The 15,114-nt window shown below is 35.1% G+C and overlaps 1 protein-coding gene across 1 annotated transcript in view; it reads right to left on the bottom strand.

Moving 5' to 3' along the window:
- LOC148954169 (multiple PDZ domain protein-like) overlaps positions 1 to 14,554 on the bottom strand; it is a 416,101-nt gene extending 401,547 nt beyond the window's left edge. The window contains exons 1-2 of the mRNA XM_089086188.1: positions 14,406 to 14,554; positions 6,537 to 6,737 (exon numbers count right to left, since the gene is read on the bottom strand). The gene's annotated coding sequence lies outside the window, so the exon portion shown is untranslated. The remainder of the gene's footprint in view (positions 1 to 6,536; positions 6,738 to 14,405) is intronic.
- Between the last annotated feature and the right edge of the window lie 560 nt (positions 14,555 to 15,114).

The raw sequence follows: 15,114 nt of genomic DNA on the forward strand, positions 1-15,114 counted from the left end.
GGGTATTCTGTGCATCCAGTTTTACAAGACGACGTATCTGCAAAGTGTCAAGAACCTAAGAGAACTGTCAAGATGAAGGCCAAACACAATCAAGGGACATTTTTTTCCTTCATTGGTTGTGAAAAGGAAATACCAGCAATATCTACAATGGCTGATGGTATCAGCCGTCACATCGTTCGGGAAATATTTAGGAGCATCTTCAACTAAATGAAGAGGTACTTTGTGCATCCAGTTTTACAAGACGACGTATCTGCAGAGTGTCAAGAACCTTAGAGAACTGTCAAGAAGAAGGCCAAACACAATCAAGGGACATTTTTTTCCTTTATTGGTTGTGAAAAGGAAATACCAGCAATATCTACAATGGCTGATGGTATCAGCCGTCACATCGTTCGGGAAATATTTAGGAGCATCTTCAACTAAATGAAGAGGTACTTTGTGCATCCAGTTTTACAAGACGACGTATCTGCAGAGTGTCGAGAACCTTATAGAACTGTCAAGAAGAAGTCCAAACACAATCAAGGGACATTTTTTTCCTTTATTGGTTGTGAAAAGGAAATACCAGCAATATCTACAATGGCTGATGGTATCAGCCGTCACATCGTTCGGGAACTATTTAGGAGCATCTTCAACTAAATGAAGAGGTACTTTGTGCATCCAGTTTTACAATACGACGTATCTGCAGAGTGTCAAGAACCTTAGAGAACTGTCAAGATGAAGGCCAAACACAATCAAGGGACATTTTTTTCCTTCATTTGTTGTGAAAAGGAAATACCGGCAGTATCTACGTTGACTGATGGTATCATCCGTCACATCGTTCGGGAAATATTTAGGAGCATCTTCAACTAAATGAGTAGGTACTTTGTGCATCCAGTTTTACAAGACGACGTATCTGCAGAGTGTCGATAACCTTATGGAAATATCAAGAAGAAGGCCAAACACAATCAAGAGACATATTTCCCTTTATTGGTTGTGAAAAGGAAATACCAGCAATATCTAAAATGGCTGAGGGTGTCAGCCGTCACATCGTTCGGGAAATATTTAGGAGCATCTTCAACTAAATGAAGAGGTACTTTGTGCATCCAGTTTTACAAAGACGAAGTATCTGCAATGTGTCAAGAGCAGCTGAGGGTATAAACCTGAGGGTATGAAGTTTAAAATTTCTGGGCATGTTGAAAAAAAAAGGCTGGAGTGCAACCAGTCCCCCTCCCATGTCATTTTTAGCTGCAGCCTTCTCAAAGACATCTGATCAAAATTCGTTATCTAGATTCAAAAAGGTCAAATATATAAAACACATATGTATATTACTTAACGTCCAGAAAGGTCTGATTCATCTGAAAAAAAAGAGGAAAAAATCCGCTTTAAGGGTTTGTGACATTAGATCTTCTTTTTTTTTTGCAAAGATAAAACAAAGCTTTTTTATGAATGATCTTGACAGGCGTTTATACCATGACTTTAAGAAACAACTTGTGTTTTACCGAAGGATATTGCCTCATATTTTTATAATACTGAAAAACTGAGTTCAGTGGTTCAGTTAAAAGGTGGTTCAGTCGCACGGTGGTCCAGTTAGATGGGGTTGAATTAAGTTACACGCATGTTTAGTTGCACGAGGGTTTAGTTTACGGGGTTCATTTGCCTGGTGGTTCAGTTGCACAGGGGATCGGTTAGACCGGGGGTTCAGTTGCACGGTGGTTCAGTTACACGGTGGTTCAGTTACAGGGGTTCGGTTGCTTGTGGTGCAGTTACACGGTGGTTCAGTTACACGCACGCCAGTTTTCTCATTCAAAATAAGCAAATCATAACCAATCCAGGAAGGGAAACCGGTTTCTGTCAAATCTTTCACAGCGTAATTCTTGAGTGCGTTCCGTTTAACAGACAAGTACCATGAATGGATCATTCACGTAACTAGTCCCTTTGATACATTTTACAGTTTTAGAATAAAAGCAAAGCAAATCGATTTGCCATACTACGGAAAACCCTAAGGAGTCTTGCTGAGACTTAATTGACATTTTCTTTTATTTTTTGTCCGACATGTTATAAATCCTGGCGTATAAAGACAGCAGCGAGGCACGGCAAAGGCTTTACTGAAAAAAGGATTTGATTACAGGTGATTATTTTGTTTTAAAATATTATTATTGATGACTAAGTAATTTTGCAGCTAAATCTGCAAACACTTCGTCTTGTTTTAGAACAGGTGAACACTTTCTAACTAAACAAAACCCTTGTAATAATGTCAGTTTTATAAACTGTTGCCGGCAATTCGTCGTTTGAGGTCTTTAAAACGCTCTGCAAAGAGGAAATCAATTTCTAAAAAAGAATTTTAAAATAATTTTTGATTAATCTTTTTTACTCAAAAGTATACAATTTTGCTTTCTTAAGGGGCTACAGAAAAACCCCAAAACCCTGTCATTTTGGCCGGAGCATCATCGGCACCCTTTTATTAATCTAAATATAAAAGCGAAATTATTTGTTTTGAGGTATGTGATGGCAAGAACAAATTGCTTCGGTGTCTTTTAGTGAGACTGCCACAGAAACGCTCAACTAATAAATACAAAAACTACTTCATTATGTTGGATCATTTTTTATAAAGGTTAGTAACCACTAGTGTGAAGAATAATGCTCCCACCCTCAAGCATTCGAACTAAACAAAAAGAAGTTTGGAAAAAATGAAGAAATAGACACAAAACACTATGAGGATAATTTCTAGCCAGTGAATAACAAAGAAGTTATGTTGGCAAAAACCTCCGAACGAAACTTTAGTGTAAAGAGCGAGGGATTGAGGAGGAGGCGGCCCCCCTTCATATACGGAATAATTTTTGTTCGTTTTAACATTTTATTCTGTTTAAGTTTCAATACTTCTGTTTAAGTCATCATAGTTTTGTTTAAGTTTTAATATTGTTCCTTGCTTTAACATGAAAAAACTTTTTTTCATTTAATTTCTGATCGTTTTTCAAACCATGTCTAGGCCTAAACAAGATACGATGTTGGGCGCCGGATCCATAAGCTCACTACTTTCTGCAGATAAATTGTATACATCAATAACTGTAAACTGAATGGTAGCGTCCTGCTTTTTCATTTTTTCTGTTTGAGAATTTTAGAATTTAATTCAAATCTTGGACAAAGTTGTATTTAGTCAAATTTTTCAATGAACAGTAATTTGCTGAATTAGTCCTTAATATATTTTTTACAACAGAATTTTGGGGGGACGGAAAGAGATATTATTGTTCATATGGATGAAAATTCTGCGTGATTTTTGATCTTCTGCGCGACTGAAACCATCGCGACCCCTACCATAGGGCTCTCAGTGTTTAAATACGCAAAAAATTTTCAATACATTGAAACATTGTAAATAAATAGGCAAACATTGTCATCTAAAATCGCTGAAAACCAAACTCCTGGAAGCACTTGCTAACCCCCAACCCCGCATGAAATTTCCTGGCGAGGCTCATGATGCCTCGCCTCGCCTCTGTACCGGTATGCCGGTAAACGTAGTATTTATGCCACAGAAAAAAAGATTGTCACAATGGATGAGGGTTACTATTATCCCCTCCTCCCCTATCAGAAATAATAAAGGCGTAGACAAAAAAAAATCACGGGAACCAAGAGCGATTAGATATTCATTTCTACCATGCATCCCCCCCTTCCGAAAAATACATTCTATATTCATCTGAAAGCTCAATGAGAGTTAGGATGTTTAGGCATTAAAATGCACCCTTTGAGGCATCTGCCCAGTTTCATCCCCAGCCTATAAAATGAACTACCCACCCTCCTTCACAATAAATGTTGCGCACTTACATATCACTACATATTATTTTATGAATATGAAGCAAATCAGTTTTAAAAAATGAATCTTTAAAATAAATGTCAGAAACATTTTTTTTTTTGCAATAAAAAGGGAGGTATCACTCTACAGCACCCTTATTCAGGCTTAGTCTAAATGAAGGAAGATGAGAGATTAACTCTGACTCCCCTCCCCATACCTCTTTCTATATTTTTCTGAAGGATCATAAAGAGGCAGACAATTCAGGCATTGAAACACGGTTTTCAGGAATCTGTCCCCCCCCCCATAGCCCCTCCCCTTCATAGTAGCTGATGTGCAATTATACATCATTAAATAGAATTTCATGAAAAATCTAGTGAATCAAATGGATGGACTACCCGACTTTTTGAGAACGAATGTGGTAACGTTCAGCAATACTTCATCCGCAACTGGAAAGCTCAATATAGTTTTTGATACTTTTAAATTGATTGGTCATCTCAGAATTTTCAATCGGTAGCAACTTGGTCCTCCTCTTTGGGGTAAAGCTGTATTTTGGCGACACAAAATGACAGAAAACGCCACTTTCTCGTGGGATAAGCTTTTTGGTCACTTAAAAATGGCACTAGAACGTTTTTTTATTCACTGTAGAAATTTAAATCATTATGGTACTGGAGGTCTGGATATTTGTGCAACATTCCTATGAAAAAATTTTCCAAAAAATTAAGACCCTAACCTAATTTTCCCAAAGATCTATTTTCACAAATCTACCCACACAAAACCAACCTAGATCTTTTTTTCACATCGGAAAACCGACAATTATCGTGTTAGTAACAATCTTATTAAACGATCAATAATTGTATATATGTATATTTTATCCCATGGAATACAAATTATTATTGTAATTCTTCTGCCGCAATAAGTATCTTTTAATGCGAAGCAATTAAGAATCCGAGACTCACTTTACAGCAATCAAGCAGAAACGTCTTTCTCTAAAACTTCTGAACCAATTGATTTTTCAACGAACAGTTTTGAAACTTCCCCTACTTATGCTCAAGACTTTCAACCTTCAGGGGTCTCTGATTTTAGTCAGCAGACGATTTATGAAAAATGCTAGGGTGGCTGGGATGGGGAAATAAATTTTCCCAAACTCGTGACCCATCTAGCTCGTTTTTCACACCGGAAAGTGATAGTGTGCAGATTTTCAGAAAAAAATTATAGCTCCATTTCCAAGGAAAAATTTACAGACATACATACATACATGTATGTGTGTGTTGCTCGTTTAATAATAGATATGTGATCATTTTAACGCCTGTTCTTTTAGGATCTCATTTATTCGTCCATAGCGATTTCTGTCCGTTTTAAGTTTGAATCATTATATGATTCTATTTTTGCTCGTTTTAGGCTTCAACATGGCTCCTTCTTTTCTTTGAACACTTTTGTTCGGAAGAAGTTTTCTTTAAATTAATACCAAATAAGCTTTATATGGGCTTACGAGGTTGGGAAAACCACTAAAATTGTCTTTTTAATTGGGAAGGAATCTCCACGCAGAATATGTTACTAGGAAGAGAAAATGAGGAGATGCTGGATCAAAGATGACATGACATGACAACCTAATATGACAGGATGCAAAGAGCTGAAGAGCTGCAACTATTTTATGGGAAGAGACCTGATTTGAGAAAAGAATAAGGAGCTATATACTGTTGAGCTTCAAAGCAATAAAAAAAAGCTAAGAAAAACATCTAGTCCTAGTCGGTAAGTCAGGCTTGCAAATGGAGAGGGATTAGGAGGGATTCCCCCACAGATATTTTTCGGGGGAGGAGGCAATAATAAAACACATGCACATCTCATTTGATAATTTAAATAATAAATACAAAAAAACTAGAATATTTAGGATTTCAGAGAGGCGGGCCCGAGGACCCCGTCCCTGTATATGTCCCTTGGCCTTACATTTAAATGCAACAGCGAAAAATCATTGATTCCAACCAGTACGATAGAATTCAGCTGCAAAGAGATTTGGAAGACTAAAACCCTTAAAACTGTCCTTATTAAATTTGTGCTTGGATCCACAATAAAGTAAAATTTCAAAACAACTCACGAGATGCACAAGAGCGGAATAAGAAAACCTAATATACAGGATCGATCACATAACCGCCATGAATTCGTATCAGAATTCTGAAAAAAGCCGATTGACTCTTCTTTTTCTTTTTTCTTTACGGCTGCGTAGGAGTTGAAGTAACATTATGAAAAACAAACCATATTCCAGGGCAGGGCTAAATGCAAAATCTCAACCTTTCTCCTGACCCTGATTGCATCATAAGATATAATTAAAATTCAAGTCCCCAGGGAATCTCCCTGGGGATTTTGAAACGAAATACAATATAAATTTTAGTTTTTAATAGATAAATCTGTATCAGCAAAAAAAAGGATTGCCCACGCTTCACCACATGGAGTATATTTCAGAACGTCAATTGCTCCGCCATACGCTATATCGTGTAAACAATTTTTAAAAGTAGACAGCCCCTCGTTAGATTGTTGTGATTGGTTGTATCATAAACACTATTTTAATTAGGGAGAGTTACTCTATTTCAACCACCGCGTGTACATCTCAGAGCGCCACTTGTTCTGCCATGCTTCACATCCTACGTTAGCACACTCCAACCACGCTGTGATTCAGCCACGCTCCATAGGGTGTAAACAGTTTCGGAAAGAGGTAACCCGTCATTAAATTGATTGTGACAAAGTAAAACAATAACAAACAATCAAAAAGAGAAGAACTTACATTTGACGGAGAATGGATTCCTGACGATAGATGTATTGATACAGGACTATCGCCATACTGAGACGGATTTATATGATTTCCTGAGGTAACGGACGGCGACAGGTTCTTTATCACAAGCTCTCCTGAAGTGGATATATCAAAATCACTTGGCACTAATGCAGGATGAGCAGAAAAGTGCTCCTTCAAAGCTTTCAGTGAATCCTTCGAAAAACAAAAGAAAAGTTAGTTTCTAGCAAATAATACTGAAAATTTGATCAAAGCCAAGTTGTCATTTGATTGAAAATTTTACCGTCAAAATGATATCTTAGGGTTTGGTAATTATGGTGTAAGATTCTCTCTCTAAACTAGCTGCAATAAAAACAAAATTATCACTTGATTTTTATCGCGGAAACTCTATTTAATTTACTCGAATATTTGCTTTCAGTTTTCCACCTTCGCCTCTAGTTTCTCAATATGACTCTGGACTAAACACTAAATTTGCCAATTTTGTTGTTTGTTTTCTGAATTTTTTGTTGTCAAATTGGTACTCCGAACCCACTATTGACGAAAAATAATTTAAAGAAAGAAAGCATACCAATTAAATCAGTTCAGTGTTTAGCCAAGGGCTATGTTAGGTATTTAGCCCAGGGCTATATCCCGGAATTAGAGGGGAGTTGAGGAAGGGGGGTTGGGGTAGGGGGGCTGGGATGCAACTTACTTGAAAGCGACTATAAAAATCAATTAAAAAAAATTCGGAGATAAGAATAGAACATGATTTTTTGGCTATTGTAGCTAGTTTGGAATGGTAATCTTCATCAGAATTGTCTAGGGTTTTGAAGGACTAAAATGTATGATATAAATAATGTGCCAAAGAAATTAAAAAAAAAAAAACAGAAAATATTCCACAAATAGCATTTAATGGCACCAAGGTTCAGGAAACACTTACTTCTGAATTAGGTCAACCCAAAATTGTTGACAATAAAGATTCAGTTTGAGTCTAGAGTTAAATTTTGCTACAATCCACAGTTTGAACTTAGTTAAGGCTTGCCAATCAGATTTTCAAATTATTGTAATTGGTGTATTTATAAATACTGTTAATAATATAACATCTGACGTTTGCAGTGAATCGAATATTTTTCTTGGAGGGATGAAGGTAGGTGGAACACACTTTAGAATATATTTCCCAGACTGAATTTTCAATTTTCCGAAAAGGTGTCTTTACACCAATCTTGAAGAGTGAAATCAACGAGTCCTCGTCATTCCAGCACCAGGGTTCAAAAGTTAAATTTCGTATTACTACCAAGCTTCGTGATTGTGACAAACAAAAAGAAAAGAAGATGAAGTTTGTACCAATAAAGCTCACCCTCGCCCCACAGCCGAGCCATAGTATCTGAAATAGAACAGTTTCGGGCCTTGTTTATGAATAATTTTCCTCTAAAACAAAGTACAACAGTTAAAATAAACAAAAACTATTATACCCGCAAAAATGGCAATAGTCCCTGTGCAGTTTACGGACTTTCATTTTATCGCGGCTGTTCTTTCCAGATATTCGGTTACCAAATTATTGCTACACATATTATGTTCTTGTACTCCCTAAAATGGGTGGTGATCCCCTACATATTTACATGACCTTCCTTCATTATACTGCAGCTTTTTAGCCAAACAATCGGTTCCGAAAAAAACATTTGGTCATCAAACAGTTTGTAGTAGCGAACTGGCTCAATAGTAACCGTAACTCTAAAAAACGGAATTTTGATACCAATAGATATATCTAAAGAATCGAATTTTTATGCTGATTTCAAATATTTAAGTTCCGTTAAGTGGCGTCTTACCCATTAAAGTTTACGAGCCTGAGAAAACTGGCCTTATTTTCGAAAAAAGGGGGAAACACCCCCTAAAAGTAATGGAATCTTAATGAAAATCGGACTATGAGATTCAGCGTGTCAGAGAGCCCTATTGTGGAGGTTTAAAGCTCCTCTCTGCAAAAATGTTTAATTTTATATTTTTTGCCAGAAGAAAGGTCACGGATGTGTGTTTGTTTTTTTGTTTTTATTTCCAGGGGTGATCGTATCGACTCATTGGTTCTAGAATATCGAGAGAAAGATCAATTTAACAAAAATTATTAGTTCAAGTGCTCTTTTTAGGTGACCCGAAAAATTGGAGGCCAACTAGGCCCCCTCCCACGCCCATTTTTCCTCAAAATCGTCCGATCAAAATTTTTAGATAGCCATTTTGTTCAGCATAGTTGAAAGGCCGAATAACTATAGCTTTGGGGATGTCATGACCCCCCAGAGCCCATGGGGAAAGGTTTCTCAGCTACAAAATTTGCCCATTGTTTACGCATAGAATTTGTTATTGGGAAGTATGCATAAATTTTTCGGGTGGGAGGGGGGGCGAATTTTCTGCTGGTGTGATTTTTCGTGAGGATAATTTTCTGTAGGGAGGAAAGTTTTCAAAGAATTAGTTTTTCAGGGGAAAATTTATTCTGGGGGGATTGCCAGAATTCCTATACGAAATTTGTCTTTTGTCTTGCTTTCTTTACTGACTCAATTTTACGCGTGGAGATGTTATGGGTAATTGCCCGGGGTAAATTTTCACCAGAATTGAATTGTCTCGAGATTAAATCCGTGGGGAAGAGGGATTTTTCCGTGGAGGTGTACCCAGATTTTCTAGCATTATTTAAAAAATTACCTGAAATTAAATGAAAAAGACATGTTTTTTCAACTGAAAGTAAGGAGCAACATTGAAACTTAAAACGAAAATAAATTATTATATGAGGGGGTTGCTCTTCCTGAAAACCTTGCTCTTTACGCTAAAGTTTGAATTCTGTCCCAATTCTTTAAGAACGACTCCTAAAACACTATGTTCGTTTAATCAGAACAACAAAAAGCTTTTTTTAAGTACCATACTAAGAAACTTTAGGGTAAAGAGCTAGGTGTTGAGGAAGGGCAATCCTCATCTATGTAATGATTTCTTTTCGTTTTTTTTAATGTTGCTCCTTATTTTCAGTTGAAAAAGCGTGTTTTATTATATTTAATTATCAGAAATGAAAACCCAAGGCATACTCCAGCAGTAAGATTTGATTTTACCCCTCTCGTTGTGTGTTATTTTTTTTTGGAATACTCTTCCCGATCCAGCTCATAAATGCCACTTGTTTTTGCACCTTCAAAAGACTTTGTTTTTTATTTTGATTTCCATGTGAGTTTTATTTGTTTTTTATTGCTTTTCTTTCTTCTTTTTTCCTTTTTGTATAACACTGATTAGAGTCAATTTAAACTATATAATTTATTTAATGTGTTTAACTTCTCCCTTCTGTTGATTTTGTATTTAATTGAAACGTATGTATTCCCCCTCTTTTACAGGTCAAGGAGCCATTGGGACGATTAGCACATTGTATTTACTGTATGATTAACTAATTATGAATACATTTTATCTTATATTAAAGTGCCCCAAAGCTCGTAAGAAGAGAAAAATAGTCTATAATCTCCTGTCAGCATTGTCTATATTACCACGAACTTTGTATTGGCTTAGAAGCAAATTAACTGAGCATTATAATAATCTTATTGAGTTCATTTGCTTTTAAGGGTGAATCAATCACTATTTGGGAAAACCTTAAAATACGATTAATATGTTCATGGTTCCATTAGCTGTCTTATCAATTCTCCATACAACCTCTGATTGGAACCTTTTGCTCCAAAGAAAATATTTTGAAATTTATCATATCCCATTGATAATGGATTGTGTAATTTGACAGTTTTTCTGAAGAGTTGCCAACAATTCACATGATTGTTTTTTTCTCTGAACAAAAACTGTCAGCTACCAATCAAACAGTTAAAATTATAATAAAGTCTCTATAAGGACCATGGGCTACGGCTGTAGCCCATGTTAATGGGCTATGAGGGCTACTAGTATGGGCTGCATTTTTCCACGAAGTTATTGGCAGTCTTTGAGATATCTTTGACACAGTGTCAAATAGTTATTTATAGTCTTTGAGTTAGTATCTGAGGCATCAGGAGGGTGGTCATCGCATTTTTAGTAGCTTTTAGGCTTTTAATAGTTAAAAAAAGTTGGTTACTAATAAATGGTTAAGAATCTTTTGTATGATAATTTTGTCGTAGCTCGTGGAAACAAGCCTGATTAGTAGATCTTTTAGCATCTTCCAAATTTCTCTTAGTAGATCTAAATGGCTATTCTACTTTTTAGTAGCTTCTAAATTTTTAGTAGTTAATAAAGTCGGTTAGGGACAATTGAATAAGAATCCCTTATTTAATTTATTCATAGCTACCCCTAACCAACCCTGACTGGTAGATCTTTTAAATTCCTCTCCTCTTTTTAGTTCCTAAAAAATTCGATTCCGGATAATTGGATTGATTTTGTTGAACTGAGTCGGGATGAGTTGGTGAACTATTTAATCGAGCCGTAACTGGTCGTAACCAGCCTTGATTGGTAGATCTCTTAAAAAAAAAATTAGACGCTCTAATTGGCTTCTCTGCTTTTTAGTAGCTTCTAAATTTTTAGTAGTTAAAACGTTAAACGAATCCCAAAATTGGAAGAATGATTTTATCGTAGTTAGTCATAACTAGCCTTGAACATAGTATATCTTAAAAATGTTTGTCCAACAGCTTAATTGTTTTATTCTCCAAACGAAAACTTTAGTTTGGAAACTGAAAGGCCAGCCCACAAACAATAAACAGTATTGAACTTTAATAAAAGATAATAAAATGAGGGCTTAGAAACATCCTTTCGGATTCGCCAGGTACTATTTGCAGCTATTTAACACTATATCTAAGATAGCTCAAAACTTAGCTAACTGATTAGGCGTTTTACTATCTAACAAACGAAGCTAAATAATTTTTTTTTAATTTAACTACTTGAATAAATTACTAAAAAAAGATTTTGTTCAGTGAACAAAACAATAATGTAAATATTTGGCAACTCTTGGAAAAGTGTCAAACTAACCTGTCTATTAATTATCTTATGGGATATGATAAAAATTTAAAACAAATTTTAGGGCCAAAAGGTTACAATCAAAGGTTATGCGGAGAATTTACAAGGCAGCTCTTCAAACCATGAATACATTAATCGTATTTTAAACTTTTTACAAATAGTGATTAATTCACCCTAAAAACGAGTGAAATCCGCGACATTATTTTGAAATTCAGTTAATTTGCCTCTAAGCCAAGACGAATTTCACAGTAATACGGAAAGTACTGACAGCAGATTACATAGCAAATTTCCTTTTTGTAGTCTAGAACCACAAAAAAACTATTAACAGAGCACACTTGAGGGGCGGGGGGAGGCAGCCTTGGTTTTATGAAAGGCTTTATCTTGAAGATAGGAAAACAAACCCCGTTGAACTAACTTGTATCGGTTCCGGTTTTAAATTCCTGCCCATTTCCCTTGCGGTTTCTAAATGGCTCCAAAATGATAAAAAAAAAGCTACAAAAAGGGCATTGAGTGTCAGGAATAGCATATAATTATTATTATCTTATTATCTTTTTTACTTGAACACACGTATCCAAGAGAATAGAGCAACACTTAAGATCCCAGGGAGAACAAGAAATAAGTGCTCAGGGAAAAAAGATAGAAAAGGATAGAAAATGTATTTTTTTTTTTTTCGATTGGCTTGTAGGTTATCGGACAGATAGTCCAAGCAAAACGCAGGCTATCTAAGAAGAGAGAATATTTTGAAGATAATTGAGTTGCATCAATTTTAAATGCATTTAAATAAGCCAATGTTTTCTGATTGGCTGTAAAGCTTCTTGGAGTTGGCACCCACTTTCAGAAATCCTATACACGCGATGGCGCTTGCCCAGCGTGGCGGAAAGGTGCCAAACGTGTCAAAAACTGTGTGGCACACCTAGCGTTCCGAGATGTAGATCAGATGGAGGAAAGTGGGCACCATCTCGAGCTTCTTAATCCTTATATGCCAGAAGCTTCTTTTAAGCCTTTCTTCGAAAATTTTCTTCTTTTTTTCTTTTACGAAATTGTAGGGGGATCAAAACATATTTTCAACATCTAGAGAGAGCAAAAAATTTTTTAAAACAACTAGTGGGGTCAATTATTTTGTCGTTTTTTTTGTTTGTTTTTTTTCAATTAAAATGCCAATACAAGGTATTCTTCAACGAAAGTTAAAAAAAAAGTATTAATAATAAACTAGTAAGCAGACAGAAATTCTTGAGGGAAAGAAGGGGAATTGGCCAATGGGAGGTTACAGAGAAGGCCCAATGAATACAATAGCACATACTCGTATTTCCTGTTGCTACAATCACTGGAAAAATTCATTGTCTAAACTTGTTTTTTTTATTACTTCTTGTGCAACTATAGAATTAAGTTTCATGGTGTCCTGCTTTTTTTAACATCCCAGGTTCAAGGCTGAAATATTCAGATCTAGCTTAGGACAGAGAAAGAAGTGGTTTGTCTGAATCCTGATGCATATTCAAATATAAACATTATACCAATGCATTTACTTAAAACACAGTTATCTGAAATGAGATAAAAGGGAATTTTAAAATCAAATAATAGGAAATAATCAAAAATGGGGACAACGCTTTCCTAGCGTCCCAAGCTCAAGGCTAAGGATTCCTGATCTGAAATTGTTCCCCTTGAAGAGCCACTTTTGGTACTGGATACATATTTGTACCCGAACAATTATTTTAACAAAAACTGTTTCTTTTAGCACTAAAACAAGTAGATCAAAATCTCCTCAACTAAAACTATATTACCTTTTTTGGCAATACTGTTATCTGAATAGTCAAAGTGTTAACAATAACTATAAATTTGGTACTGCAATAAGTAGAACAAAAACTCTTGTGTGGAAATTTCATTTGCTGTTTTGGGCAACTTTTCACTTGAACGGTCAAAAAATTGCAACCTTATCATTAATATCTTAACCAAACTAGATGTTAAGCACTGAAATAAGTAAATCATACTCTTCCACAGAGGAAATCTAATACCGTTTTCGCCAAAATCTCTGCCTAGATTTTTTTTTTCAAAATAGCATAAATTTTGCTTTAGTAGTTATACCTTACAGTAATTCTTTTTTACCAAAACAAGATCTTTTAGCACGGAAATAAGTAAAACAAAATTTCCTCAAGAGAAATTCAACTGCTGTTATTGGCAACATTGTAGCCTGAAGGCTCAATGTTTTCACCAAAACTGAAATAATTAAATCAACATGTTCTGCACTAAAAACTCTATTACTGTCTCTGGCTATATTTTTAGTTGAACAGCCAAAAAATTGTTACCTGAATAATCAATATTTTGACGAAAATAGGATTAGAAGCACTAAAATAAGCAAAGCATAATCTCGTCCAGAAGAGATTCTAATACCGTTTTCGTTAACATGCTTGCCTGATATTCTAATGCCGTTTGTGGTCACAATTTTGCCTGATTTTTTTTTTTTTCAGAATTAGCCAAACAATTATTTTACATTAAAAGCCAATATCCTGACCCAAATTAGATCTTTTAGCATTTATATAAGTAGATCAAAATCTCTTTCAACTGAAGTTCTCGTGCCTTTTTTGGCAAAAAATTTTACCTTAATAGTCAAAACATTAAATCTGACAGTCAACCTTTTTACCAAAATAGGATCTTTTAGCACTGAAATAAGTAAAACAATCTCCTGCAATAGAAATTTTACTGCCGTTTTAGGCAATATTATTACTTGGATATTCTATGTTTTTATTAGAAATGCTGTTACTACATTTGGCTAAATTTTTACTTGACCAGTCAAAAATTATTACCTGAATGACCAATATTTTGATAGAAACTAGATTTTAAGCACTGAAATAAGCAAGCTATAATCTCTTGAAGAAAAAATTCTAATACCATTTTTTGCTAACAAGTTTGCCTGGCATATTTTTCAAAATAGGAAAACAAATCTTTTACCTGAATAGTCAAAATTTTGACCAAAACTGGATCTTTTAGTACGGAAATAAGGAGATCAAAATCCCCTGCAGCAGAGATTCTATTGGCGTTTTTATCCTCCTTTTGGATTTTATCCTGAATCCTTTTTAGAAGAGTAACAGCAACTTGAGCATCTGAAATGAAGATAAATATTACCCCAAATATGAAATCATACCCTGAAAGAGCAGGGTAGGGAGGTTTTTCCCACTGAACAACTACTTCAACAAAATATTCAATATTTATATCAATAAAAATGTAAAAAAGATTACTATAAATCATTCATTTGTATCATACCTCCGCACAGTAGAATAGAAGGGTTCCCCCTGAATAACTAATTAAATAAAATATTAACCAATATTTATATCAATGCATATGTAAATAGATAACTATAGATAATTCATTTATTTACAGTGTTCTGCAATCGCTGCATGGGGAGGGGGGTTCCATAAAATGGATTGTTTGGTTTTATTAATTTCTTCAACAACCATAATGCAAAAATATTTTAGTTCAGGTACTTTAAGGACTGCATTATTTCTAAGCAGGGATGTGGAGTCGGAATTTTAGTATTTTTTTGCTGAATGGAGTTGAATTAACAGAAATAATGTAAGACTCTTTGGAGCTGGGGCTATGGAAAAACACAAAGACCAAATACTTTAAGATACTACTAAAAAGTGGAAAAATTAAACAAAAT

Source organism: Artemia sp. Qi Xiang Cuo, chromosome 3, assembly GCF_049724085.1.
Source record: "Artemia sp. Qi Xiang Cuo chromosome 3, ASM4972408v1, whole genome shotgun sequence".
Classification (NCBI taxonomy): Eukaryota; Metazoa; Arthropoda; class Branchiopoda; order Anostraca; family Artemiidae; genus Artemia; species Artemia sp. Qi Xiang Cuo.